Below are 27250 nucleotides of genomic sequence, written 5' to 3'. Positions count from 1 at the left end.
ACCCTTAGGGAGACAAGTGGATGTGGTACCTTTAGGCAGACACGTGGCTGTGGTACCCTTAGAGAGACAAGTGGATGTGGTACCCTCAGGGAAACAAGTGGATGTGATGTGGTACCCTTAGGGAGACAAGTGGATGTGGTACCCTGAGGAAGACAAGTGGATGTGGTACCCTTAGGGAGACAAGTGTATGGGGTACCCTAAGAAAGACAAGTGTCTGTGGTACCCTTGGGGAGTCAAGTGGATGTGGTACCCTTAGGGAGACAAGTGGATGTGTTACCCTTAGGGAGACAAGTGGATGTGGTACCTTTAGGCAGACACGTGGCTGTGGTACCCTTAGAGAGACAAGTGGATGTGGTACCCTCAGGGAAACAAGTGGATGTGATGTGGTACCCTTAGGGAGACAAGTGGATGTGGTAACCTTAGGAAGACAAGCAGATGTGGTACCCTTAGGAAGGCAAGTGGAAGTGGTAGTCTTAGGAAGGCAAGTGGATGTGGTACCCTTAGGAATACAAGTGGATGTGGTACCCTTAGGAAGGCAAGTGGATGTGGTACCCTTAGGAAGACAAGTGGATGAGGTACCCTTAGGAAGGCAAGTGGATGTGGTACCCTTAGGAAGACAAGGGGATGTGGTACCCTTAGGAAGGCAAGTGGATGTGGTACCCTTAGGAAGACAAGTGGATGAGGTAGGAAGGCAAGTGGATGTGGTACCATTAGGAAGGCAAGTGGATGTGGTACCCTTAGGAAGGCAAGTGGATGTGGTACCCTTAGGAAGACAAGTGGATGTAGTACCCTTAGGAAGACAAGTGGATGTGGTACCCTCAGGAAGACAAGGGGATGAGGTACCCTTTGGAATGCAAGTGGATGTGGTACCCTTACAAAGACAAGTGGATGTAGTACCCTTAGGAGGACAAGTGGATGTGGTACCATTAGGAAGGCAAGTGGATGTGGTACCCTTAGGAAGACAAGTGGATGTAGTACCCTTAGGAAGACAAGTGGATGTGGTACCCTCAGGAAGACAAGGGGATGAGGTACCCTTTGGAATGCAAGTGGATGTGGTACCCTTACAAAGACAAGTGGATGTAGTACCCTTAGGAGGACAAGTGGATGTGGTACCATTAGGAAGGCAAGTGGATGTGGTACTCTTAGGAAGACAAGTGGATGTAGTACCCTTAGGAAGACAAGTGGATGTGGTACCCTTAGGAAGACAAGTGGATGTAGTACCCTTAGGAAGACAAGTGGATGTGGTACCCTCAGGAAGACAAGGGGATGAGGTACCCTTTGGAATGCAAGTGAATGTGGTACCCTTACAAAGACAAGTGGATGTAGTACCCTTAGGAGGACAAGTGGATGTGGTACCCTTTGGAATGCAAGTGGATGTGGTACTCTTATGAAGACAAGTGGATATGGTACCCTTACAAAGACAAGTGGATGTAGTATCCTTAGGAGGACATGTGGATGTGGTACCCTTAGGAAGGCAAGTGGATGTGGTACCCTTAGGAAGACAAGTGGATGTGGTACCCTCAGGAAGACAAGGGGATGTGGTACCCTCAGGAAGGCAAGTGGATGTGGTACCCTTAGGAAGGCAAGTGGATGTGGTACTCTTAGGAAGGCAAGTGGATGTGGTACCCTCAGGAAGACAAGGGGATGTAGTACCCTTAGGAAGACAAGTGGATGTGGTACCCTTAGGAAGACAAGTGGATGTAGTACCCTTAGGAAGACAAGTGGATGTGGTACCCTCAGGAAGACAAGGGGATGAGGTACCCTTTGGAATGCAAGTGGATGTAGTACCCTTAGGAAGACAAGTGGATGTGGTACCCTTAGGAGGACAAGTGGATGTGGTACCCTTTGGAATGCAAGTGGATGTGGTACTCTTATGAAGACAAGTGGATATGGTACCCTTACAAAGACAAGTGGATGTAGTATCCTTAGGAGGACAAGTGGATGTGGTACCCTTAGGAAGACAAGGGGATGTGGTACCCTTAGGAAGGCAACTGGATGTAGTACCCTTAGGAAGACAAGGGGATGTGGTACCCTTAAGAAGGCAAGTGCCAGAGCCCATGGTGTGAACACATATTTCTCCCTAAGGGGCCCTCTGAGAGGCGCAGAACTGCCCTCGCTGTCCACGTCCTACGGGTGCTGAATGCCAGTCATGAAGGTCACTCCATGGGCATCTGTGTACTTGACTAGAGTCTGCGGTGCTCTGTGACGAGAGGCCGGCCACAGGCCATAATCAGAGTGGCGGACGTACGGAGAGGTGAGGCCATGTTAAGAAAGAATCCCTCAGAACTTCTCTACTCCCGTGCAGCTCGTCCATGACATCAAGTGAGACGTCACGGGGGTTTTAGGGGGGCTCGTCCAACATAACATTGCAGACATGAACCCGGCAACAGTGTGGAGTTTTCCAAGTGACTTCATAGACAAATCATTGACTTTTTGCCGTCTTTTGGAGTCCGTCGATTGAAAAGAACCTGACTGTTGACAGCTCCCCGCTTGGCATTGTGGGCTTTAACACCCTGTCACTACCTCACACAATCCAGGTAAACAAACATGCCACTGTCTGCCACCTTCACCCGGAAGAGAGCGCAGCTTTCAGACACACTGCTAGGATCCCGCCTGGCTGAGCCTGACTCAGCATCCCACCCAGGGGGCTAATGCCACCATCCTTTCCTAGTTACAACATCCTATAGTGCCGAGTCCCCTTCCCTGCCCCTTCACAGCGCTTCTTCATCCTGGCAGCGTTGAGTCGGGAGGGGAAGTACATGGACCGAAGAGATAGCGACCAGCATGGAGAGACAGCTGACAGACTCGGAGGGAAAGGTGTGTTCCAGATCTTGCAGGTACTTCAAAAGGTAGAAATTTGGGCAAAGTGGGACGTGGCACTGAGTTCCAGCAGAGGTGTGCGCGTGCTGGCATCTTTCTCCGTCATCATCATCATCGGCATGAACGTCATCAGTCACAGTAACATTATTGTTTGTTCAAGAAACAACCACATCTCGATTGCTTCCAGGAAGCGCCCCAAAAATGTAGAACTAGATACCCCCAGCGTTCTGCACAAACCCCCTCATTCAACAAGGACCTGCGGCCACTAACCCCCCAAAGATGTCTCCAGGTGTGAGTGATCACGGGGTCTTCTGTCCGCGAGGAGTCTGGTACTCAAAACTCCTAACCACTCTAATACTCATATGTCAGTTCTTCTGTCTCCCCTTCCTCTGTCCCTCGTTTTCCTTTCCTCTCCTTCCCCTCTCTCTTTACACTATAAAATGGTTCAATTAATCATATTCCATATGGTACACGAATCTTCCTGTTTTCTCACTTTCCTTTACTGCACATAGTTGTAATTAATAGTTTTCCTAATGAATAATTCGTATTTCTTTTTTGTTTTCTTTTATGATGTATTCTAGTAAGTCACTCCATTATTTTGTGCCTAAATTATATTCTTGGTACCTCTTTACTTCTTCAATAAAAATGATTTAACAAAAAAAAACTCCTAACCAGGCCGGGACAATTTCTATTTCTTTATATTTTGTCTGGTCCACTTCTAATAGTAAACAAATATGTCATAGTTTTGAAAAGTTTCTCTAATGCTGATCTTGCCTCCATATTTTGTGTCACTAAAGCGCTTTGACATTCCTTGAGTCTGGTTTGCGCCCTGTAAAACCATTAAATAGTAATGAGATTTTTCTTCCAACAATTTTAGGATGAATGAATATAAAATTTATGAAGTGCTAACTTTGCCCAAGGGCGTCAAGGCGCTAAACAGCAGAACAACATGCAAGCAGAAAAGGCACACTCAGACCAACATCTAAGGGAACAGCGAGGTCTTTAACACCTTTCGAAAAACAGTGCGTGATCGTTGTTCAGCAATTTCGTCAGGGAGAGAGTTCCACAATTTGGCTGCAGCAATTGAAAAGGATCCCCCGCCCCATCTCATCCTTTTAAACCTAGGAACCGTAAGACGATGCTTACTTGCTGACCTGAGAATCCAAGTAGGGACATAGTGATGAAATAGGGCTTTAATGTCATCGGGACCCAGGCCATAATAAGCATTATGAGTGAGGCAGAGGGTTTTTAACATGATCCTGCGATCCATCGGGAGCCAGTGCAGAGAAAGAAGAGAGGCCGAGACTGAGTGATGTTTGGGCAAGTCAAGCACCAGCCTGGCAGCAGCATTCTGCACCAGCTGCTGGCGCCGCAGCTGTCCCTTGTTAATGCCCAGATAAAGGACATTGCAATAATCCAATCTGGACAGTATTAGAGCAATGACAACTTGTTTGCGTGCCGTGAGTGAAAGAAACTGCGAGATCTTCCTAATAAGCCTTATTAGCCCGAAACAGGTAGCCACCGTCCTGCTAATTTGTAGATTCAGGGACAGAGAATTGTCCAAAAAGACTCCCAAATTCTTTCCCCGGGAGACGGGGCTTGGGCAAGTGAATGGTTAGTGTCTTTTATATTATTGGTATAACGCATTATAATTATCAAAATTTGAGAAAACTAATCTGGAACGAAAAAACCAAAGCTAGTCATGACCTTTGGACAAAAATCTATTATGCTAGCAATCGAGCAAATTCAAGGGAGTTCTGGAGAATGATAAACAGTCTACTAAGACCGGACAAAACTGTTGTAGCATCTGTATTAACCGAGACTGAATGGGTTAACTTTCTGGTAAACCATCTAAATCCGGACTGGAAATTAAATAATAGCGAAAATAACCTTAAAAGGAAGGAAATATCAAATCCAGAACAGGACTATGAAATTGAAATAACGCAAGAACAAGTGTCTAAGTTAACAAAAAAACAAAAAGACGGGGCAGCAGGTCCAAATGGTATCCCGTTTGCCCTGTACAAGGAGGAACCAGCCCTATGGGCAGAACCTCTAACCAAGGCCTTTAAGGAAGTACTGCGGATAGGGGCAATACCAGAATCCCGGAGAGGGCCACTAAGATCCCCCATCTTTAAAAAGGGAAATTGGGCCCTGCCTGAGAACTACCGTCTAATAACACTACAAGATACAGACGCTAAATTGTTCGCGGGGATTCTGTTGTCAAGTTTATCTGACTGGGTAAAGGACAATCACATTCTACCGCCAAATCAAACAGGTTTTATTAAAGGCCTAGGAACAGCTACCAATATTTTGGCCCTATCTGTATTAATGGACAAAGCAATTTCAACAAAACAACCTTTGTACCTATGCTTTGTCGACTTTAAATCGACTTTCGATTGAGTGGATAGAGAACGACTGTGAGAAAAGTTACAAAAGCAAGGGATCCCACCCCTACTATTAAAGGCGATTTGTCTCTTACATACTTATACTTGGGTCAGAGTGTGGATGGGGGATGGTCGGACACTAACTAACGAAATACCAACAACAGGAGGTCTAAAGCAAGGGTGCGTACTGGCCCCATTACTTTTTAACCTGTTCTTAGCAGACTTAACGGATGCACTGAATGATATAAACGCCCATCCACCTAAACTTGCTGACAAACATATATCAAATTTACTATATGCGGATGATGTTGTACTTTTAAGTAATACAAAAGTGGGCTTACAACGGCTAATAGTGCGAATATTTGAGTATTCAAAAGAAAATAGGATGGTAATAAATTAAACAAAATCTGAAGTTATGGTGATTACAAAAAACTCAAGACTGAAACACAAATCCAAATGGTTTCTGGGAAAGGTGCAATTAGAACAAGTAGAAATTTATAGATATTTGGGTGTCTTATTTAACGATAACGGAAATTTCCTACCTCAAAACTTAATATTTATAAGAAAGCAAATGCTTTGACAGCTGCATTTAGGACTATCCAAAACTCAATTAGCGACCTAACTTATCGCCCCTTCCTAAAGGTGATATCAGCTAAATTGCTACCTTCTCTAACATACGGTAGTGAGGCTTTAAATGGAAAAGACGCAGTTATCATCAACAATACTGTCTCAGAAACCTTTAAAACACCTTTTCACCTGCCTAATAATGCATCACAAGCACAAGTTAGGCTGGAATTAAATAATCAGCAGTATGCAAGAAAAGGACAAGCAATTAAAGTATGGAACAGAATAAAAAAACGACCAAGACAATCTAATGTCCCAGTTACTATGGGAAGAAATCAGTGAAAATGGAAAATCATCGGCCTGGAAATATCTAGACGAGCCACTGGATGAATTTGAGGTTAGGTCGATTTGGGATACTCCCATAACTCAGGAATCTTTTAAGAAAACTATTAATAAAATAACAGATCACTTATCGTTGATAGGAGACAAAGACATATTTGTAAGAAGAAAACATGCATGGCCCATAATAAATGGTTTCTCAAAAAAAGAAGGTGCAGCAATACTTGGACACGCCATGGTCGCTAAAAAATAAACAAACTTTTATTAAAGCACGATTTGGTGTATTACCGGGATTAAGCCATTTACCGCCTTGGAAAAAACTAGAAAAGGACACATTATGTAGCCTGTGTAAATCTGGGGAGGAAAATATTATCCATGTATTGTGTCTCTGTCCTGAATTGAAAAACAAAAGAGTGACTATACTAAAGAGACTATTTAACGACCGAGGAGTAAGAACGTGTAGACAGGCCTTGATACTGTGTTTTTCCAGACGATATACTCATGAATTCTGCTTTGGTAAACATTTTTAATGAAAGTATGGAAAAAATTAGATGAGCATAAAACAGAAAACTAATAGTTATCATAGTTTGTAAATCCTTAATGTAATGAATTTTATCATATATATTTCATTCAAAAGATGTACATAATTTAAAGATTTGTTGTTTTATAAATTGTATATAAGGGACTATTACATGAATTTGTATCATTGTAAGATTTTAATTAATCAAACAATAAAGGATACTCATAATTACTCATTATAATTATCAATGCAAATGATATTAGCATTAATATTTCTATTGTAAATAATATTGTTGTATTCCCATAATAATCAAACCTATTATTATTTTACTATATTATTTTAGTTGTGATTGTTGCCTTCTTTTTATTAAAGGAATTTTAGACGGCTCACAGTGTTCAGTATCACCAGAGTTATTTGCATTTTCATCATTTTAATTATGACTATTTTTGATTTTTTTTTCGTTTTATTAACAACAGTAGAGTTCATATTATTAATGTAATTATTCTTATGAAAGTTGCATCATTGATATACCTATTACTGTTTTTTTATTATCATAAGCATTATTAACATATATAACATTATATTGACATTATTAATATGGTGGACATTATTGTTTACAAATAATGGTGCTACTGTTGTGCATCCAGCCGGCCTGAGCTTCATTGTTCCTGTGCATTTTTCCTTGGTGTTGTGCCTAAAACAGACGCGTCGGGCACTCTTTGAGGGTCAGAGGTCACCTCGCCGCCCCACCTGAATCCTTCGCCTTCTACAGTGAGTGAGTACTCGGTGATTCCCGTCCACCAGACACTGCTGCCACCAAGTGCAAAACCGAATGTAATGAAGCAAGTGTGTGCTCAAACTAGTCCTGCAAATAAATAAATCAATAGCTTCATAAATAAACACCCCGCCGCCCCCCCCCCCCAATAAAACCCAGCAATGTTAGAGTAGTGCGTTGCATCCTTTTTGTAGTGTGTGTAAGGGTTTTTAAATCCCATTTTATATATAAATATCGAGATGTCAGATGTGCCCCTTTCAGTGCATTCAATATTTTGGCAGAAAAGGAAACTGAGAGACGCATACGGTGGAGGTGATGTGCCCAAGGTAAACCGGTGTGACACAGCGGGGATTCGGGGAAGCAGGGACTTTATCTCAGATCTGCTGTTACACGGAGTCACATCTCGGTATCGGCAAATGACTGTTCCATCCGACTGCGCAAATGAAAAGAATTCCTGCAGAGATCTTCGCATTACAGTAAAACGCTGGGATAGCTCCGTCTGTTGAGCGCTTGTGGCAGAGTGCGTTAAACAAGAAGAGACGCTAATATTTGAGTGGCAGACTATATAAATGGCAAATATAATGATGTCACTCTTAAGGAGAAATGTGCCATGCGCCTAGTTACCAACGTTTACTGACACATTTAAAAAACACATATCACCAAGATTATTTTTTGCTATTTTCCAATTGTTTGTATTTTTTTTGTCTCTGTTGTATTTCGTTCATTACCTCTCGTCTTCCTCGTGTCAGACCAGCCTCCCGTGTGACTCCTCAGCAGGTGTTCCTGAAGAAATGGCGGGAGTCGGTCGCGCCCGGTCCCCAGCCCCGGACGCGTGGACTCAGCCTGGCTCCGTCCCGCTCTCACCCTCCAGCGCATCTCCCGTGCCGCCGATGACGAGCCTGCCGCCTCACCGCCTCATCTCTCTGTTTTCCCATCATTGCGGCCAAACGATTCCCTAATCGGATTACTTCCTGGCCGGGGTCCCACCCCTCGCAGAGGGCGCTGCGCTCGGGCCCTTTATCGCTTCCTCGCATTGCTGTGATTGTGGCTTTTAGAGAGCCTCAAAGTGCTCAGACACACCTTAATATCAACGGCCGAACCACTCAGAGCTCAACCGACGTTTTATTGTGAGCAGAGACAGCCTCTGCTGTCTGTGGGCGGAGGGTGGCACCCTGGGAAGGGCACCTGCTTCCGGCACAGGTGCCCTCGCGGCAGAGGTGCCCTCCCCAGCAGCGGTGCAGTGATAGAAATCCCGCCAGGCCTGTCCTGATGAATGCCACTAGACAGAAACATGTCGACCATAACCATGTAGGAGCACTTACTCTCCTATGCATTGACCACGTTATTTCTAATCATCACCTAGGTACTCATAACAGCAAAGGGTACTAGAGATGCCCAGGTGATATTTAACTCACTGTTAGCTCACCTTTCCACTCCCTTAACTGGCTCCTATCCATATAGAACTCAGGTGAACAAGGAGGCTCGAGGGTGATGACACCTGGACAGGTGTGTGAGGGTTTTCCTTCAATTTGTTGAACTGCCTGTTCTAACACATAGCATTGGACTTTTTCCTGGGGCACCACAGGCATTGGACAATCTCCAAGGTGACCCCAGTTGTAAAATCCTTTCACACCAGGGTTTCTGATTTGTGTATATGCTCTCATAGCTTGGGTGTCAGTAACATGTGCACCTGGTTATCTTGTTCAGGAACAACCAGCTCCTCATTATTGCCCTCTCTGGGAACACCCCAAGAACCATCACCATCCCCCCCACCCCCTCACCCCCGCAGATAAACGAAGAACTGTTATCATGATCAATTTTACTTCCATCCTTCTTCAACTCAGGCCCTTTGCATATTGTTACTCACCATTCCTTGGCACATACCATCATCTCATAGTCTTTGATTTCGCTCACACCACATGGTCATCCAGGCAGGAAGGAGCGTAACTTTCCCCGTAAGAAATAGAAGTGTCGCGGATTCCGGTGTTGTAATGTAAGCCCAACCCATTGTTTGCAGGGAATCTTGAACCTCAGAACTATTGTCTAAAGTCCATTGAATTCCAGTCTGAGATTTGTTCTTCCAGTTTACACATTTGCTCGTGGATGATACAGAGAAGTTCTTAATCTAAGCAGTACTCAAAAGACTCTTATAATGGAAAAAGTCGGTTGCACACCATTATCCACAATTAAAACAGGGAACCCTTCCCTCGTGCAAATACAACGTTCACAATGTTCTCAGTCGTGGACCCTTGAACAAAATGCAGCTCAAACAATTTGGAGTAGTAATCTGTGACAGAAATAACGTAAAGCATTTTAAAAAGTATGTAGTTAGGCCGTATAATATTCAGCCTAGTATGTGCCAGGACATATTAGGGTTTATAAAAGGGTGCAGGGGTCCCTCGTGCGACTGTTCGGATTTATCAGCGAAACGTAAGCAGGAACTCTACATCCACATGCATTCGGCCATCTGACAGCTTCTCTGGGTCTCTGTTTGGATAAAGTCTCAGCCAAATGACCCGGATATGCTAAGCCGAGCCACCTATGTCTCAATAACAGAAGTGGAAGAAAGATGAATTCTGAATACAAGCCCTCTTCAAGGGCATCTGATCTTTTACTATCAACAAGGGCTCTAAGATTGCCCTCATAGACTAGTGTTTCCCTTCTCCATCCTTGCTTGAACAAGTGAATAACCACAGACAGTACTTTATTTACAGACAACTCTTTTAACAAAACCGTTTCTCTAATGCATTTTCTGTGCTTTCCTTCAAGTTCACACTGGCTACAATACCATCCTGCCACTCGCCATTCTCTGCACCATTCGCATCATCTTGCAGTAACCTTGATAGACAATCAGCAAACACATTTACCTTGATAGACAATCAGCAGACACATTTATCTTGATAGACAATCAGCAGACACATTTACCTTGATAGACAATCAGCAGACACAAGTACCTTGATAGACAATCAGCAGACACATGTACCTTGATAGATAATCAGCAGACACATTTACCTTGATAGACAATCAGCAGACACAAGTACCTTGATAGACAATCAGCAGACACAAGTACCTTGATAGACAATCAGCCGACACATTTACCTTGATAGACAATCAGCAATACAATTACCTTGATAGACAATCAGCAAACACATTTACCTTGGTAGACAATCAGCAATACATTTACCTTGATAGACAATCAGCAAACACATTTTCCTTGGTAGACAATCAGCAGACACAGTTACCTTGATAGACAATCAGCAGAAACATGTACCTTGATAGACAATCAGCAGACACATTTACCTTGATAGACAATCAGCAGACACAAGTACCTTGATAGACAATCAGTAGACACAAGTACCTTGATAGACAATTAGCAGACACATTTACCTTGATAGACAATCAGCAATACATTTACCTTGATAGACAATCAGCAGACACTTTTACCTTGATAGCCAATCAGCAATACATTTACCTTGATAGACATTCAGCAAACACATTTACCTTGATAGACAATCAGCAATACATGTAACCTTGATAGACAATCAGCAAACACATTTACCTTGATAGACAACCAGCAGACACATTTACCTTGATAGACAATCAGCAGACACATTTACCTTGATAGACAATCAGCAAACACATTTACCTTGATAGACAATCAGAAGGCACATGTACCTTGCTAGACAATCAGCAGACACATGTACCTTGATAGACAATCAGCAAACACATGTACCTTGATAGACAATCAGCAGGCACATTTACCTTGATAGACAATCAGCAGACACATTTTTGTGACCCAGACACTGCAAACTGAAACGTATTAACCTGAGACACAGGTCTCATTAATCGAGAGAATAATGCATCTGCCTCTCACCAGCACATTGTTTTTACGAGGGACTTGTGATCAGTTTGTAGAATGAAACAATTACTCTGTATAAATATCAGAAACTTCTTTATGGCCCAGGAGCAGACTAAAGTCGGTTTAACGACGGTACAACGCAGGTAATTACTTCGCTTGCCTTTGAATCGCATTTTTTAGCGTGCATGTTTTTACTACGAATATGCATATTAAACGCATGCCAATACCATGCATTGTTTTTAAATTTGAAAACAGTGTATTTGTGGGGGGAGACCCCCCAACTTACCTTAAATGCGTGGTATTGGCATGCATTGTAAATGCATATTCGCGGTAAAAATATGCGTGCTAAAAAATGTGTGGTAAAGTCACAACGAGGTAAAAACCTCGTTGTAAAGGCTGTTTCCCACTAAAGTCAGCTTTGTAATTACTGCATAATTGGGTCCAATGGGTCTTACATATCTTGAGACAAACGCTTTAGTCCTTGTGATGCCTCTGCACACGGGGGTTAGCACCGCTCCTGTCCCACACTGACTAGCATCAACCATTAGTATGCACTGCAACGAGGGATTAAATCACTGCGGAGCAGTGGCGGAGGCAATTCTAGTTTTAATATCCTGGAAGAAACGTTGCCACTCATCATTCCACTGGAATGTTCTTCTTCAGGATAGTTTTAGAGGCTCCGACCTATCTGCAAAAATGTGAATAAGCCCGGCACAATGTTCATACATGGCAAAGAAGGATAAGCAGTTTCTTGTTAGTTGGTACAGGCTTCATGGCCTTTACTAAGGCTGGTTTGTGGAGAATACCTGTGTCAAATATGGCACGCCCAAGGTGCACAGCCAGTTTTTCCTATATATGCATCTGTCCCGCTTTGAAGGCAACCTTTTGTCTCTCAGAATCTCGAGAGCCTTCATCAGCACCTCATCATGACCGCACACAAGGACATCATCCTGGAATGAGGTGCAGCCTCTGACGTTCCCAAACAAAATGTGCATGAGTGGAGTGGAGTTTTGCAGAGTAGAGTGGCGTAGAATGGAGTAGATCAACGTGGATAGTTGTGTCCTAAAGTGGAGTAGGGTGTTGTAGAGAGGAGTGGAATAAAGTGGAGTAGAGTGGAGTGTCGTAGAGTGGAGTGTCACAGAGTAAAGTGTTGTGGAGTGAAGTAGAGTGTTGTAGAGCGGAGTGGAGGACAGTGTCATAGAGCAGAGTGGCATACAGTGGGGTAGAATGGAGTGAAATAGAGTGGAGTGGCATAGAGTGGTGTAGTAGAGTGGAGTCGTGTATCAGAGTAAAGTGGAGTAAAGTTGCATGGAGTGGTACAGAGAGAGTTGCATAGAGTGGCATAGAGTGTTGTAGAGTGGCATAGACTTGTAGAGTGGAGTGGAATAGAGTGGAACAGTGTGTTGTAGAATGGAGGGGTTACATAGTTTTGACGAGTGGAGCGGCGTAGTGTGTCGCAAGGTGAAGTAGAGAAGAGTGGAGTGGCATAGCATAGAATGGAGTAAAGTGTCATAGAGTAGAGCAGTGTAGAGTGGAAGGTAGAGAGTGGTGTGGAGTAAAGTGAAGGGACGTCAAGTGGAGAGGTGTAGAGTGGAGGGGCGTGTCACAGAGTAGAGTGGAGTGGCATTGAGTGGAGTAGCAATACCAGCTGTCTGTAGACCTAGGTTAGCAATAGAGAAAGTGTTAGCAGGTCTTGTGGTCACTTTCCTAAGGTAATTGAAGAACGTGTGCGAAATATACCAAGTGAGTTGATGGAGAGGTATAGCATATCTCTAAGTTAGGAGTCATGAATGTTGTTTGCACTTGTATTCTGTACTGTCTTGTAGCACTATCGGTGACTCTACAGTAGGTTTCGTGTCTCTAAAATGCTGGTAGGGCTGGGGCAAAATAAGTTATATGTAGGAAGGGTCTACTGGAGTTGACTGACTAAGCTCCAACCCTACAAGCATTTCAGAGATACCAGCACATTGTGAAAAATTGTCTGGATTTCTATAAAGGTCAGTCCACCTGTAGCAAAGGTCTGTACTAAAGACAAAGCAAAACCAAAGGGGATGATGGACGGAGTGTTGAACATTGCAGGCACTCACCCCAGTCAACTGATCTGTGTTTAATCCATCATCATTCTTTAGCTCACTCCGCCACCCCAGTTCAGACATGGTCATATGCAAATCAGTCTGACCTTGTGCCTCATGGGAACAGTCCAGCCCGAACTGCCAAGCCATGCCTTCCGTGGACTGGAAACAAGCATCCTGGGACCGGTTTCTGGCTAGTCAGCCGTCATCAGCCAGGCTAGCTTGCATCTAGTGTCAAAGTGAGCAAGGGACCCACGTCTGGGCATACCCTGCCAACTTAGGGCGAACAAAGCAAAACCAAAGGGAATGATGGACGGAGTGTTGAACATTGCAAGCACTCACCCCCAGTCAACTGATCTGTGTTTAATCCATCATCATTCTTTAGCTCACTCCGCCACCCCAGTTCAGACATGGTCATATGCAAATCAGTCTGACCTTGTGCCTCATGGGAACAGTCCAGCCCAAACTGCCAAGCCATGCCTTCCGTGGACTGGAAACAAGCATCCTGGGACCGGTTTCTTTGGGAACACCCTTCATCAGCCAGGCTAGCTTGAATCTAGTGTCAAAGTGAGCAAAGGACCCACCTCTGGGCATACCCTGCCAACTTAGGGCGAACAAAGAAAAACCAAAGGGGATGATGGACGGAGTGTTGAACATTGCAAGCACTCACCCCCAGTCAACTGATCTGGATTTAATCCCTCATCATTCTTTTTAATTCACTCCGCCACCCCAGTTCAGACATGGTCATATGCAAATCAGTCTCACCTTGTGCCTCATGGGAACAGTTCAGCCCGAACTGCCAAGCCATGCCTTCCCTGGACCAGAAACAAGCATCCTGGAACCGGTTTCAGGCTAATCAGCCTCCATCAGCCAGGGTAGCTTGAATCCAGTGTCAAAGTGAGCAAGGGACCCATGTCTGGGCATACCCTGCCAATTTAGGGCAAACAAAGCAAAACCAAAGAGAATGATGGACGGAGTGTTGAACACTGCAAGCACTCACCCCCAGTCAACTGATCTGGGTTTAATCCATTATCATTCTTTAGCTCACTCTGCCACCCCAGTTCAGACATGGCCATATGCAAATCAGTCTGACCTTGTGCCTCATGGGAACAGACCAGCCTGAACTGCCAAGTCATGTCTTCCCTGGACCGGAAACAAGCATCCTGGGACCGGTTTCTGGCTAATTAGCCGTCATCAGCCAGGCTAGCTTGAATCCAGTGGCAAAGTGAGCAAGGGACCCACGTCTGGGCATACCCTGCCAACTTAGGGTGAACAAAGCAAAACCAAAGGGGATGATGGACTGCCAACTTAGGGTGAACAAAGCAAAACCAAAGGGGATGATGGACAGAGTGTTGAACATTGCAAGCACTCACCCCCAGTCAACTGATCTGGGTTTAATCCATCATCATTCTTTAGCTCACTCCGCCACCCCAGTTCAGACATGGCCATATGCAAATCAGTCTAACCCTGTGCCTCATGGGAATAGTCCAGCCCTAACTGCCAAGCCATGTCTTCCCTGCACAGGAAACAAGCATCCTGGGACCTTTTTTCTGGCTAATCAGCCGTCATCAGCCAGGCTAGCTTGAATCCAGTGGCAAAGTGAGCAAGAGACCCACGTCTGGGCATACCCTGCCAACTTAGGGCGTACAAAGCAAAACCAAAGGGGATGATAGACGGAGTGTTGAACAATGCAAGCACTCACCCCCAGTCAACTGATCTAACTGACCCTAAGTTGGCAGGGTATGCCCAGACATGGGCTGATGACGGCTTATTAGCCAGAAACTGGTCCCAGGATGCTTGTTTCCGGTCCAGGGAAGACATGGCTGGGCAGTTAGGGCTGGAATGTTCCCATGAGGCACAGGGTCAGACTGATTTGCATATGGCCATGTCTGAACTGGGGTGGCGGAGTGAGCTAAAGAATGATGGTGGATTAAACCCAGATCACTTGACTGGGGGTGAGTGCTTGCATTGTTCAACACTCCGGCCATCATCCCCTTTGGTTTTGCTCTGTACTAAAGACAGCCATAATTTGGTTAGTGTGCCCCTTGTTCTTCTGAGCACCAGTGCACCCAACACACCTCTGTGGTTACAGGTCTCTCACTTCCTATCTGCAGTCCTAATCTCCTTCCTTCCTTTCACTCTCTCTCCTACCTCAAATCAGGGGCGTAACACAGGCCCCCGCATCCCCCGCAGCGCGGGGGGGCCCAAGCTGCAGGGGGCCCCCTCAGCACTGTACTCACGCCGGAGAGCTCCGGATTAAATCTGGAGTGGGGGCCCCTCTGTGTACCTTGCAGGGGGGCCCCTTCAATTTTCGTTACGCCACTGCCCCAAATGCTTCCACTCTCTCCTTCCCATCATCTCTCTCACCATCCTTATGTTCTTCCTGCCTTTTTTCTCCTTCCTTCTGCACCTCCAAAGCTTAGCTCCATTTCGTTCTGTTTGCCCTATCATTTTTTGTGTACTCTTGCACTATGTTCAAATCTCCCCTCTCCCTTTCTCCATCTTATTTCTACCTCTCGTGCCCCATTCTCTTTGTTCCTTAATTGGTGTCCTTCATATTTTTTCTCTTTTCCTCTTCAGTCCCTTCTAATTTTTTCCAATCTCTCATGCCAATATATTTTCTTTTCCTTTTCTGTCCTTTCCCATCTCACTTTTCATTTTTCTATGTGCCCTTCCTATTTATACATTTTTCCCTGTAAACTCAAATTTCTACTCTACATTGCTATTTATCTTTCCTATCGCTTTCCTCCCTTTTGCTTCCCACTTCTTTTATTTCCATTACATCAGATCATCCTATGTTTTTTCCATTCTTCTCCCATCCTCTCTATCCTTGTATCTTATACTTTTTCCTTCTAATTCGTTTGCTATCTTTCCAATATGCCATATTTCTCTTGCTATCTCTGCTCTTCCTTTATGCTATCTCATGCGTATCGCCTTGGTCTCTTTTGTCGCCCTCACCATTCCTTCTCTACTTTTTATCCCCACCCTCCCTTCTTTATCACCTTTCCAACTGTCCTCTTACTTACAGCACCTCGTGACCTCTTTCTTGCTGCAGGTATCTCCTTCATACTTTCTTGTTGTTTTCCTTTTGTTTCCCACCACTGCTGCCTTTTCCCCTCCTATATCATTCTTCATACTTTACTTTGCTTTCTCCTTTCCTTCTAAAAAAAAATAATATTTTTTCCCACAAGTTTAGAAACCACTGCATACCACTCGGTGCCCTTACATACTCTGCAGTGATTGAAAGCTTTAATCACTACAGAATATGCAAAGGCAACTAATGGGATTTGGCCATTCTATTTTCTCAGGCAAAATGGATCCTCATGTCCATTTTTGGACTAGGAAAACAGCAGCAAATACCCATCTCAAAATTCCACGGAATCTGGTGGCATTTTAATGTATTACTGCATTATTTTGTGGAATCAAATGCTGTGAATTCAGCCCACCTCTGCTTACTAGCATGTGTCCCATACACCCACAGAAGCAGATCCATAGGTCAAGCCTTCTCATACATCGCTCCTAAAGTGTGGCACAACCTCCCAGTTCTAATTAGAGCCTGTTCCTCTCTTCTTGAATTAGGCAAGAAGTTGATGTTCTGGCTGCCTATTCTGAGAGTAGCCTCACATACCTGTGAAGCGCCTGGATACCCTAACAGGTGACAGTGTGCTATACAAATAGATATAACATAATATACTATAACATTTCATAACATACCATAACATAACATAACATAACATGGGGTCTGTGTCCTGCTCTCTCTTGTGCCCCCAGCACCAAAGCTGCTGAAAATACCAGGAGATGATACATAAAAAACAAACACTGCACCTTGTCACACACATTAACTGGGTCCACTACTTTTCACTGCAAATCAGTACTTAGTTAAAATGTTTAAATCTGACTTTGTATGTATGTATGGTTTGATATCTAAATATACATGAATACATATCTATGTACAATGCAAGATTTATACATTCAAAATAAACATGTAAATGTGCGTGGGTATATCTAGATAGATAGATAGACATATACAGACACTGGTATGACTGGTATTGTATTGTCCCTGCGATACAACCATTTGAAAAATCACCTAATGTTGTACTTTATTCCCCTTAACAGAACATACTTTAAACAGTTAATGTACACAGAACACACTTTGAAATATGCTCGAGAGCTGCCTTAATGACCCAACTGATAATTTAATTAATCAAAGACAGTAAGGCCATTTTAAAATAAATACAGACAATTTCATATACAGTTCTACTAAATAATTATGTTAAGGCCTTTGCAGAATATTAACAAGTGAACAGAGGGCCAGTATTTTTTTCTTGGAAATGTGACAACCTTACTGACCTCTATCCCAGTTTGTTCTGTGCTGACCCTTCCCCTCTCAGAGGAGCAGTGCCCTGTGCAGGGCACTCTCTCTGAGGGGGCTCCATCCCTATTCACTCTTATAAGGTGCCTGCCATGCTGGGATTGAAGAGAAACAAACTTTTATTCTGTTTCTATTGACTTCTGGGTGAGTCAGCTCTGAACATGCTGCACACTGCAAGCTGCTTTAGAGAGACACACAGCACTGCGCATACAAGTTGACGGGGCCCTCTTCATGTACAGAAGATTGAGACCCCCTTGCACCGCAGGGGCTGCAGGGATGTTCATTACGACCCTTGTTCTTTCCCAAGTCTATCTGGTGATACGCACTTTTAAGCTACATCTTACTGAACACCTGAGCTACGTGCACTGTGGAAACCAAATCATTGATTTTTTAAAGTGAGTGACAGTTAGCCATATATTTCCTATTTGTGGCATGTAGGTCAACGCACAGCCTTGCCTCCCCATTTTTTACTGGTGACCACCAATGGTGAAAGCCACAAGGATGACTTTATACATTCGATCACAGAGCATAATTCCTTCAAAATATCACTTACCTCCTGCCCTGCGAAAATGGGACTACTCTGCACAATGTGCTTCCCAGGTCTGGTATTGGGCATAAGCATAATTACATTGTGGAAGTATTTTAACTTGCCCATTCTTCCGTCAAATACATCTTTGAATTTCTCAACAATCACATAAGTAGAATTAGCCAGCTCAGCGAATGACACATGAGGTCAAACTTCATATGAAAGGCCTTCAGATGTTGCATTCCTAGAATATTGTCTCCATTGTGTGCCACACAAATCTTACCATATGTGCTACTCCCCATGTAAGTTATTTTAGCCCAGAAAAGCATATGTGCTACCCCTTTGCAATTTATTTTTGCCCAAAAGAACATTTAATATGGTGCATTCTTTCATAATTACCTGGCTTGATGTTGCTCTCTAATTTTCATCAGACCAATCATTCAGAAACAATGCTCTAGCAATGATAGTCATTGTAGAACCTGAGTCCACTGTACATTCAGCATTCCTATTCTGAATATTAAGTATCCAAATTGGCTTGTCATCTTCCTTGCACTGAACTATAAATATTAAATTGTCCATATCATCCTTAGTGACCAAAATACCTGTTGCATGTATTCCTTCTTGTTGGTTTAGTAACCTTAAAGAAGCATTGTTCAATGATTTAGCATTTGCAATCATCCAAGTCAGAGTAGGGTTGCCACATGTCAAAAGCATTTCTTGGATGTTTTTTGTAAAGCAGGGAAATATCACTTGATCATTTGGTCCAAAAAGTTCCTGTACTAACAACTTGCTGCCATGATTCACAAGCCAGTAACATCTTGTTCCATTGATTCATGGGCGTTTTCTCCAAGGTCACAAAATGGTTCTCCAACCTATATAACAGCCTCCATATAAATGTTTAACATGACTGTTTGGTCTTCTGGGACATGTTGTGGCAATGGTAAAAAAATATTTTGCCATTCACTTAGCAGACAGTGAAATAGAATGGCAACGTTTCTCTCTGATGTGAATTTCTTCCATTCAATGGCAGCAATATGATTGCTTAAATTCCTGAACCAACACTTCCAGTTTTTCATGGGTTCTCCTGTAGACTCAAGAAGCACAGAGGAGCTTTACAACCATGTAAATGTTCCATTCTATTCTTAGGAGTGATTCCCACCCACCCTTCAGACAAATTCCTGCAAAACTAGACATTGCAATCAAGAGGAAGAACACAATACAAAATTCTGGACAGCAATTAACAGTAGTTTAGACCAGAACAATTGAAGAAACACATAGATGAATGCACACTGTTACTACACCAGATAAAATAGCTAATTTAGTGAGCTCCTTCCAAGGACACTTCCAAATTAATTACTGACATCATTGTGGAAGCCTACACAGCTGTACATCATAGTGTGCACACAATCTCGGTGCAGTTGAAATAGATGTGTGCATCGCAGAATGCTAGCATGAGCACAAACTTAAGCTATCTTAACTGTGTATTTAATATGATGTGCGCATCACAGCGGGCGCCAACCACAAAAACTGTGACATTTACAATCCTGTGCATCATAGTTTGTCTATACCATAGGCTGATAAGGGACTATAAATGCTCAATACACAGTTACAGTACCATGAATGTTGTAGGCTGTGCTCACATACTCCGCTGTACATTCAGTGGCCCGCACAAGCTGTGTCTGAAGAACTCCAGTGGAGGTTGACACGCTGCTGTGAAGGTGAGGACAATGCTGAAGCTCAAAATGGCCACCGTTGCACAATCGAGGCTTGGAACACAAGCCGCCATAGATGTCAGGCAGTTGAACGCACATCTATTGAGGTTGTGGCCTTGTATTTCATGCGTCACCATCACACTCAATTCTCCCAGGAAGGCATGGTTGTCACGGCAGGCCGCATGATGCACCCTTACAGACTTGCACACAGCCAGGGTATCATGTCTGCTCCAGATGGGCCAAAGACACACATTGGCCAAGCTGTTCTGCATAACACACAGCGAAGAATAAGCAACGTCAAGCTGCTCTGGTACAGCCCACAGAAGTCTAATCTCCAGTGCTGCTACACCACCTTCACCCCACCATTCGGGTGCATGGTGGTGGACCCCATTTGGATACCTGTAATACTGTACCCTTCGCCAATGAAAAAACCACAGTAGACTGGGTAAGTGATAAGTTATGTATTAGGGATCATACCAGTGCAGCAGCAACAAGGAACATACTTTACCTGCTGCAGCTACCATGAAGAATGACAACAAACACAAGATGCCACTTGCCCTAGAACCTATAGAAGGTGCACATGCCAAGATTCTGGGACATCACTGCACACTTACACGAGAAACCAATGCGCCTCAGATAAGATGAACAGCAACCAGCAAGACAAGCAGTGTTTGGGCAGAAAGTCAGGCAATGCTTAGATAAGATGAACAGCAACCAGCAAGACAAGCAGTGTTTGGGCAGCAAGTCAGGCAATGCTCAGATAAGATGAACAGCAACCAGCAAGACAAGCATTGTTTGGGCAGCAAGTCAGGCAATGCTCAGATAAGATGAACAGCAACCAGCAAGACAAGCAGTGTTTGGGCAGCAAGTCAGGCAATGCTTAGATAAGATGAACAGCAACCAGCAAGACAAGCAGTGTTTGGGCAGCAAGTCGGGCAATGCTCAGATAAGATGAACAGCAACCAGCAAGACAAGCATTGTTTGGGCAGCAAGTCAGGCAATGCTCAGATAAGATGAACAGCAACCAGCAAGACAAGCAGTGTTTGGGCAGCAAGTCAGGCAATGCTCAGATAAGATGAACAGCAACCAGCAAGACAAGCAGTGTTTGGGCAGCAAGTCAGGCAATGCTCAGATAAGATGAACAGCAACCAGCAAGACAAGCAGTGTTTGGGCAGCAAGTCAGGCAATGCTTAGATAAGAAGAACAGCAACCAGCAAGACAAGCAGTGTTTGGGCAGAAAGCCAGGCAATGCTTAGATAAGATGAACAGCAACCAGCAAGACAAGCAGTGTTTAGGCAGCAAGCCAAGCAATGCTCAGATAAGATGAGCAGCAACCAGCAAGACAAGCAGTGTTTGGGCAGCAAGTCAGGCAATGCTTAGATAAGAAGAACAGCAACCAGCAAGACAAGCAGTGTTTGGGCAGCAAGTCAGACAATGCTCAGATAAGATGAGCAGCAACCAGCAAGACAAGCAGTGTTGGGGCAGCAAGCCAGGCAATGCTTAGATAAGATGAACAGCAACCAGCAAGACAAGCAGTGTTGGGGCAGCAAGCCAGGCAATGTTTAGATAAGATGAACAGCAACCAGCAAGACAAGCAGTGTTTGGGCAGCAAGCCAGGCAATGCTTAGATAAGAAGAACAGCAACCAGCAAGACAAGCAGTGTTTGGGCAGCAAGTCAGGCAATGCTTAGATAAGATGAACAGCAACCAGCAAGACAAGCAGTGTTTGGGCAGCAAGCCAAGCAATGCTTAGATAAGATGAACAGCAACCAGCAAGACAAGCAGTGTTTGGGCAGCAAGCCAGGAAATGCTTAGATAAGATGAACAGCAACCAGCAAGACAAGCAGTGTTTGGGCAGCAAGCCAAGCAATGCTTAGCTAAGATGAACAGCAACCAGCAAGACAAGCAGTGTTTGGGCAGCAAGCCAAGCAATGCTTAGATAAGAAGGCAGGCAGCACTTGTACAGTAAGACAAACAATATTCTGGGCCTTACTTAGGGTTTGGTGGACAGGATATTCCATCAAAAACATGGAGGGTATGCTATACAGTTTATTACAGTTCCAAAGGCAATAATGCACTTGTAATCTTGCGGACTTAACATCCGGCACATTTGTGACTCGGTATACCATCCGTCAAACTCTAAATAGGGCCCTTAGATGGCAAAAGAAAAGAAAATGCTTAAACAATGAGACAAGCAGCCCTTAGGCAAAAAAGACAAATGCAGTATAGCAAGCCAGGCAAGCACCGCTTACTACAGTGTGCTGTGGTCAGCAGTGTGAACACACATTTGTTCAGTCATTGTTTGTCTTCAAGAGAGAGAACCATCTTTGGAAGAAGACACAGTGGTTTTTTTTGCCTGCCAAAGCTCAGTTACTGGAAATGAGCTGCCCGTCGGTTCTGGGGTTGCAGCCATTGGCAGTTCTAGTAAGCCAATGACAAATCAAAACAGGAAAGGGCAACCAGTATTGATATTTGAAGCTCAGGTCACCACACCACAAATGAGCGAGACCACAAAATGGCAGACTCACTCCACCAAAAAGTGATCTCTCATCCGCTCCGAGCAGTGAAAACAGAAAGAAGCTAAGCTACTGCTAACTGGTAGCCCCGGGGACTCGGTGAGAGCACCCCTCATACATGCGATGAATGCAATACTTTTCTGATGGAAAGGGAAATCATGAAATACCAGCTTAAACCATGGTGACCAAGCAGGGCTAGACTACGCAGCGAAATCAGCCCTCGCAATAAGGTTTAAACCAGCCTCTCAATCAGACAGGGGCCCCGTGCACAGTGTGCCAGTACAACCAATCTATACCCGACTGATGAGTCCTAATAAAGGCAAAGCCAGTCTTGGTTGCTTCTGGTCAGGTTCAGGAAGGACCTGGGCTGGCAGTTTGGGGTGGACTCATCCTATTGGAACAGGGTCAAGACTGATTTGCACATGGCTGGTTCCAAACTGAGGTGGCTTGGTGTGTAAAATAACTATGGGTTGGAATGCGGCCCGAGTGATTACCGGTGGCTGAGATTCATTCAATCATTCTATCCATCACTTTTGAGTATACTTCAGTGCGATGCCCTAAGTGGGACCGGTATGGCCAGACATAGGTCCGGGCACAGTGTGCCGCTGGAGCCAAGCTATGATGAGCCCTAACAAGGGCGAAACCGGTATTGTGTTGCTTGTATTCAGGCTCAGGAAGGATCTGGCCTGGCAGTTCGGGCTGGACCTGCTTCTATTGGTCAAGACTGATTTGTACATGGCTGGGTCCAAACTGAAGTGGCATGGTGTGCAGAATAGCGATGGACTGGGACGCGGCCTGAGTAATTACCAGTGGCTGAGATTAATTCACGCATTCAATTCATCACTTTTTTGAATATTTCACTTTTTTGTATAATTCAGCCACTCATTTCTGTAGGCTGCTGCAGCCATGCTTTTTAAAGGACAAGGGAAACCCAATATGCAATTGGTCAGGGACCTTGGGTATGTATACAATTTCTAAAGACAGAGGTCCCTAGACAGCTTCTGAACATTGTCAATAAATATAGACTAAATAGGTTCTATAGTCTTTGTCCAGCCGGACAGAATTTAATATTCAAATAAGTACATAGAGAACCATTTAAACACAATTCAAGCGGGACACAACCTGAGTCCTACTACCACAATTTGGACAGACAACAATTAAAGGAAAAAATTCAGGCAAGGAAGGAAAGTCTGTGAACTTTAAAAATGTAGTAGACTTAAATCACAAAGAGACACCATTGCTGGAGAAACTGTACAATAAATTAACATGCATATGGTGTACAAATCGTCGACGGGGTTTCGATCCCTATGTCAAAATAACGGGATCATCTTCAGGACATTTGATCATTTCTGCCTGTATACTTTGTGCTCAAGACAGTACATAATTCTGGTCGGAGAACAGTTAGTAACAATTCACAAATTGAGGGTGCGTAGTCATAAAGCAATGTAGGATAATTCTACTGCTTGCGAGCCGCGGCTGGATAACCGATGGACTTACTTCAGGGGCCGGGTTCCTCATATGAATCCAGCCAATAACTCTTAGCTCACGTAATGGTTGGCGGTGTAGTTAATGGGCGACCGAGGTAATATCGGTGCCGGACCTTGATGCGGGGTCCTGGTGCACGGTAGCTTGAATCGCAAGTAGGATTCCACCTTTCACTGATTTTTCTTTTCAGCTCAAATCCAGTTGTATCTATTTTAACCTCTCAACCTCTCTCTACCCACTTTCATCCTATGGATTTTTGGAGGGCAGGGCAAGATATATTTCAGTTATTTTTGGGTTCCACTGTTTCTGAAAGTTTAATTTATGAATCAATATTATTATGCAATATGCATTCTCGAATTAACAGAAAAAGGGTGATAAAATTAAATTTTCTCTGAACAGGCGCCCCAAAATATGTCTTGCCTGGGGCACTAAAAATCACTAATGTCACACTGGACAAGAAGACAGTGAGAGACAGAATAGGGGTGTGTGTGTGTCTGTGTGTGTGTGTGTGAGAGAGAGAGATTGGTGAAGGGAGTGACATAAACAAAAATATGCAGATATGCATGTGGAGGATTTCGGAAAGATGCGAGGAGATAAGTGGCTAATAATGAAAAACTGCAAAGGAAAATGGTGTGATGGGGAGAAAAAAAATGTAACCATTTTCAATTAAAAATATTCTCCACAAAATAATGTTTACTGCTCTTTGATCTGAAACTGTTAACAAGCATTGGCAACGCAAACAGGTCTGGCTTGTTTGAGGCGTATTCACTGTTGTGCGATATAGCGTGCTACGGTGACAAAAAAAAAATCACACAAAAGGAACTCTGATTCCAATCACTGCTCTGATTCACTTGAAATGTCATACATTTGACAGTAGAATCTCATTCACCCATTGAAACCATAGAAATGTCAAACACACCACTCTAAAAACTTGGAAGCTATGGCGCGACACCACCAGCATGTCTCCCTGTAGCATGTGTCATCAACGCCTTCCTTCTGTTGGCTCAGATAGAAGTGCCCATTTCATGGCCAAAGACTGTAGGCACTACAGGAGCCGCCATCACCCTTTGTATCTGCACTCTGCACTACATAGAGTTCTTATGATTATATGCACTTACCATATATATAAATATATATATATATATATGTATATATATATTCACTGAGAAAACCACAGGTTTCAGGGGCGTTATAGTTAGTTGGACATTTCACTCGTACAAAACCATAGAAATCCCCCCGTTATAGTTAGTTCAGCTAACTATAACTCGCGCGCCCGGAATGCACTGCTGATGACGTCACATATTACATCACTCATGACATCACTCATGACATCTCAAATGACATCACTGATGACATCACTGATGACATCATCCTTGTGATAGAGTGGCAGACCTCCTCTCACCCTAATATAACATTTGATACACACACTCAAAAATACAAACTAACATTTTCAAAACCAATACCAGTTACAACACACCTATTCAGTAATTCCAAGATCTACACACACATCGACTCATTCACCAACAGTCCCTATACAGTCACTCATACATGTACTCACTCATCATATGTACTCATACACCTATACATCCTGTTACACACAACCACTCATCCATAGAGTTACTCACACACATAGCCACACATGCAAACAAAGTATCAAACATCCATTTACTTGAATATACAGTTGTACACACACTACCACACCTACTTCTACAGAAACTTACACATACTTACTCTCTTAAACAATCACTTATAGAAACACCTACTTATTTGTACAGGAACTCTTCCAATCTCTCACTCTCACATGTACTCACATATATACACCAATACTCACATATACTAGTTTAAAACATATGTAGTTACTCATAAAGACACTATTGAGACAGTCATTCACTCACTAACACACCCATAAACACAATCATCCACCTGTACAGTCCTGCACACATGCTATCTTCAACACATACAAACAGTGAGTCACTCATTCATGCATCTATGCACTAAGTAATACCCCCCACCGAACCATACAGACACTCAGACACTCATACTGATACTCAAAAAACCAACTAATAACCCATATAGACACTCATGTAGCTAATCACCAACACATGTAGCCACTTATACACAAAGTGATAGACTGATACAGATATTTACATATTTAAACATTACTCACTAACCCATGTATTCACTAAGATACACTTAGTCAGTTATACAATCAATTTTACAAAAAACAAATCATCCATTTAGACACTTAAATACCCATTTATTCTTCCATCGACCTTGAGATATACATATATAAAACATATTTAATTTTCAGAAAAACACACATTCACTGGATGATGTCATCAGTGATGTCATTTGAGATGTCATCAGTGATGTCATGAGTGATGTCACTGACCATGTCATGAGTGATGTAATATGTGACGTCATCAGCCGTGCATTGTGGCCGCGCGAGTAATAGTTAGCTGAACTAACTATAACGGGGGAATTTCTATGGTTTTGTACGAGTGAAATGTCCAACTAACTATAACACCCCTGAAACCTATGTTTTTTTCAGTGAATTTCTAAGGTTTTTTAAATGCTAATTTCTAACTGTAACGTGCCTGAAACCTATGTTTTTTTCAGTGAATATATATATATTTATTATACAATGGGTCACTGAACACCCCAGGCTTTTCTCCAGCTTATCAACCTCATCCCTAAGAGGAGCCAGCGCCCTAGAAATAGCCAGAGAGAGGGCTTGGTCCACTGCTGGAGGGAGAAGCTGGGGGGCCATTCCTCCTCCACTTCCTGGTAGGAGGAGTAAAAATGGTCTTCTGGAGAAGACATGATAGCAGAGGGTGTGAGCACAGAACAAATGCCCTTAAAACCTTTAAGGCAGCCCCCTCGCCGGTGCTCCAACAGCTGGGCTTTCCCCGAAGCTGTTATAAGAATAGACTGAGGCGCAATATCAATTACCACCACCAGGCGGCGCTAGTCACTAACGTGGCTGTGTGGGGAAATCACCGCGTAGCAGTGTCAAAATTAGGCGAGGGTTGGTCGGGAATCAAGCGGACACTAAAGGAGTGACCGGATTCCCAAACGCGCGTAAAGACCAGCGGGAGCGCTCGACGGAGCTGCCTCGCTCGGACCAGACGCGCCTGACAGGATCTCACTGCGTGCAGAGCGCACAGTGGGAGAAACTGCGAGGGGGAGAACGCTCTTTGGCAAGATCCTGCTGCGCAGGGAATATGAAACAATACCAAGGCAATAATGCTAATAACGTGCACAAGAAACTGCTATACAAACGGCTGCAACGTCAGATTAAGCCAAG

At 43.8% G+C, this 27250-nt stretch overlaps 1 protein-coding gene and 1 long non-coding RNA gene across 4 annotated transcripts in view; one reads left to right on the top strand and one right to left on the bottom strand.

Moving 5' to 3' along the window:
• CASR (calcium sensing receptor) overlaps nt 1-27250 on the bottom strand; it is a 606327-nt gene that overhangs the window by 220965 nt on the left and 358112 nt on the right. Inside the window, exon 1 of one of the 2 annotated variants that reach the window (XM_085621013.1) lies at nt 8131-8430. The exons of the other annotated variant lie outside the window; for it this stretch is intronic. The gene's annotated coding sequence lies outside the window, so the exon portion shown is untranslated. Of the gene's footprint in view, nt 1-8130; nt 8431-27250 lie in introns of those variants that run through there. 2 annotated transcript variants of the gene reach the window in all.
• LOC146801354 (uncharacterized) overlaps nt 1-27250 on the top strand; it is a 463543-nt gene that overhangs the window by 340310 nt on the left and 95983 nt on the right. The gene's annotated exons all lie outside the window — the stretch shown is intronic.

This window comes from Triturus cristatus, chromosome 8, assembly GCF_964204655.1.
Source record: "Triturus cristatus chromosome 8, aTriCri1.1, whole genome shotgun sequence".
In the NCBI taxonomy this organism is placed as follows: domain Eukaryota; kingdom Metazoa; phylum Chordata; class Amphibia; order Caudata; family Salamandridae; genus Triturus; species Triturus cristatus.
The sequence above is the reverse complement of the archived record's forward strand: the minus strand, read 5'-3'. Positions and strand labels throughout refer to the sequence as shown.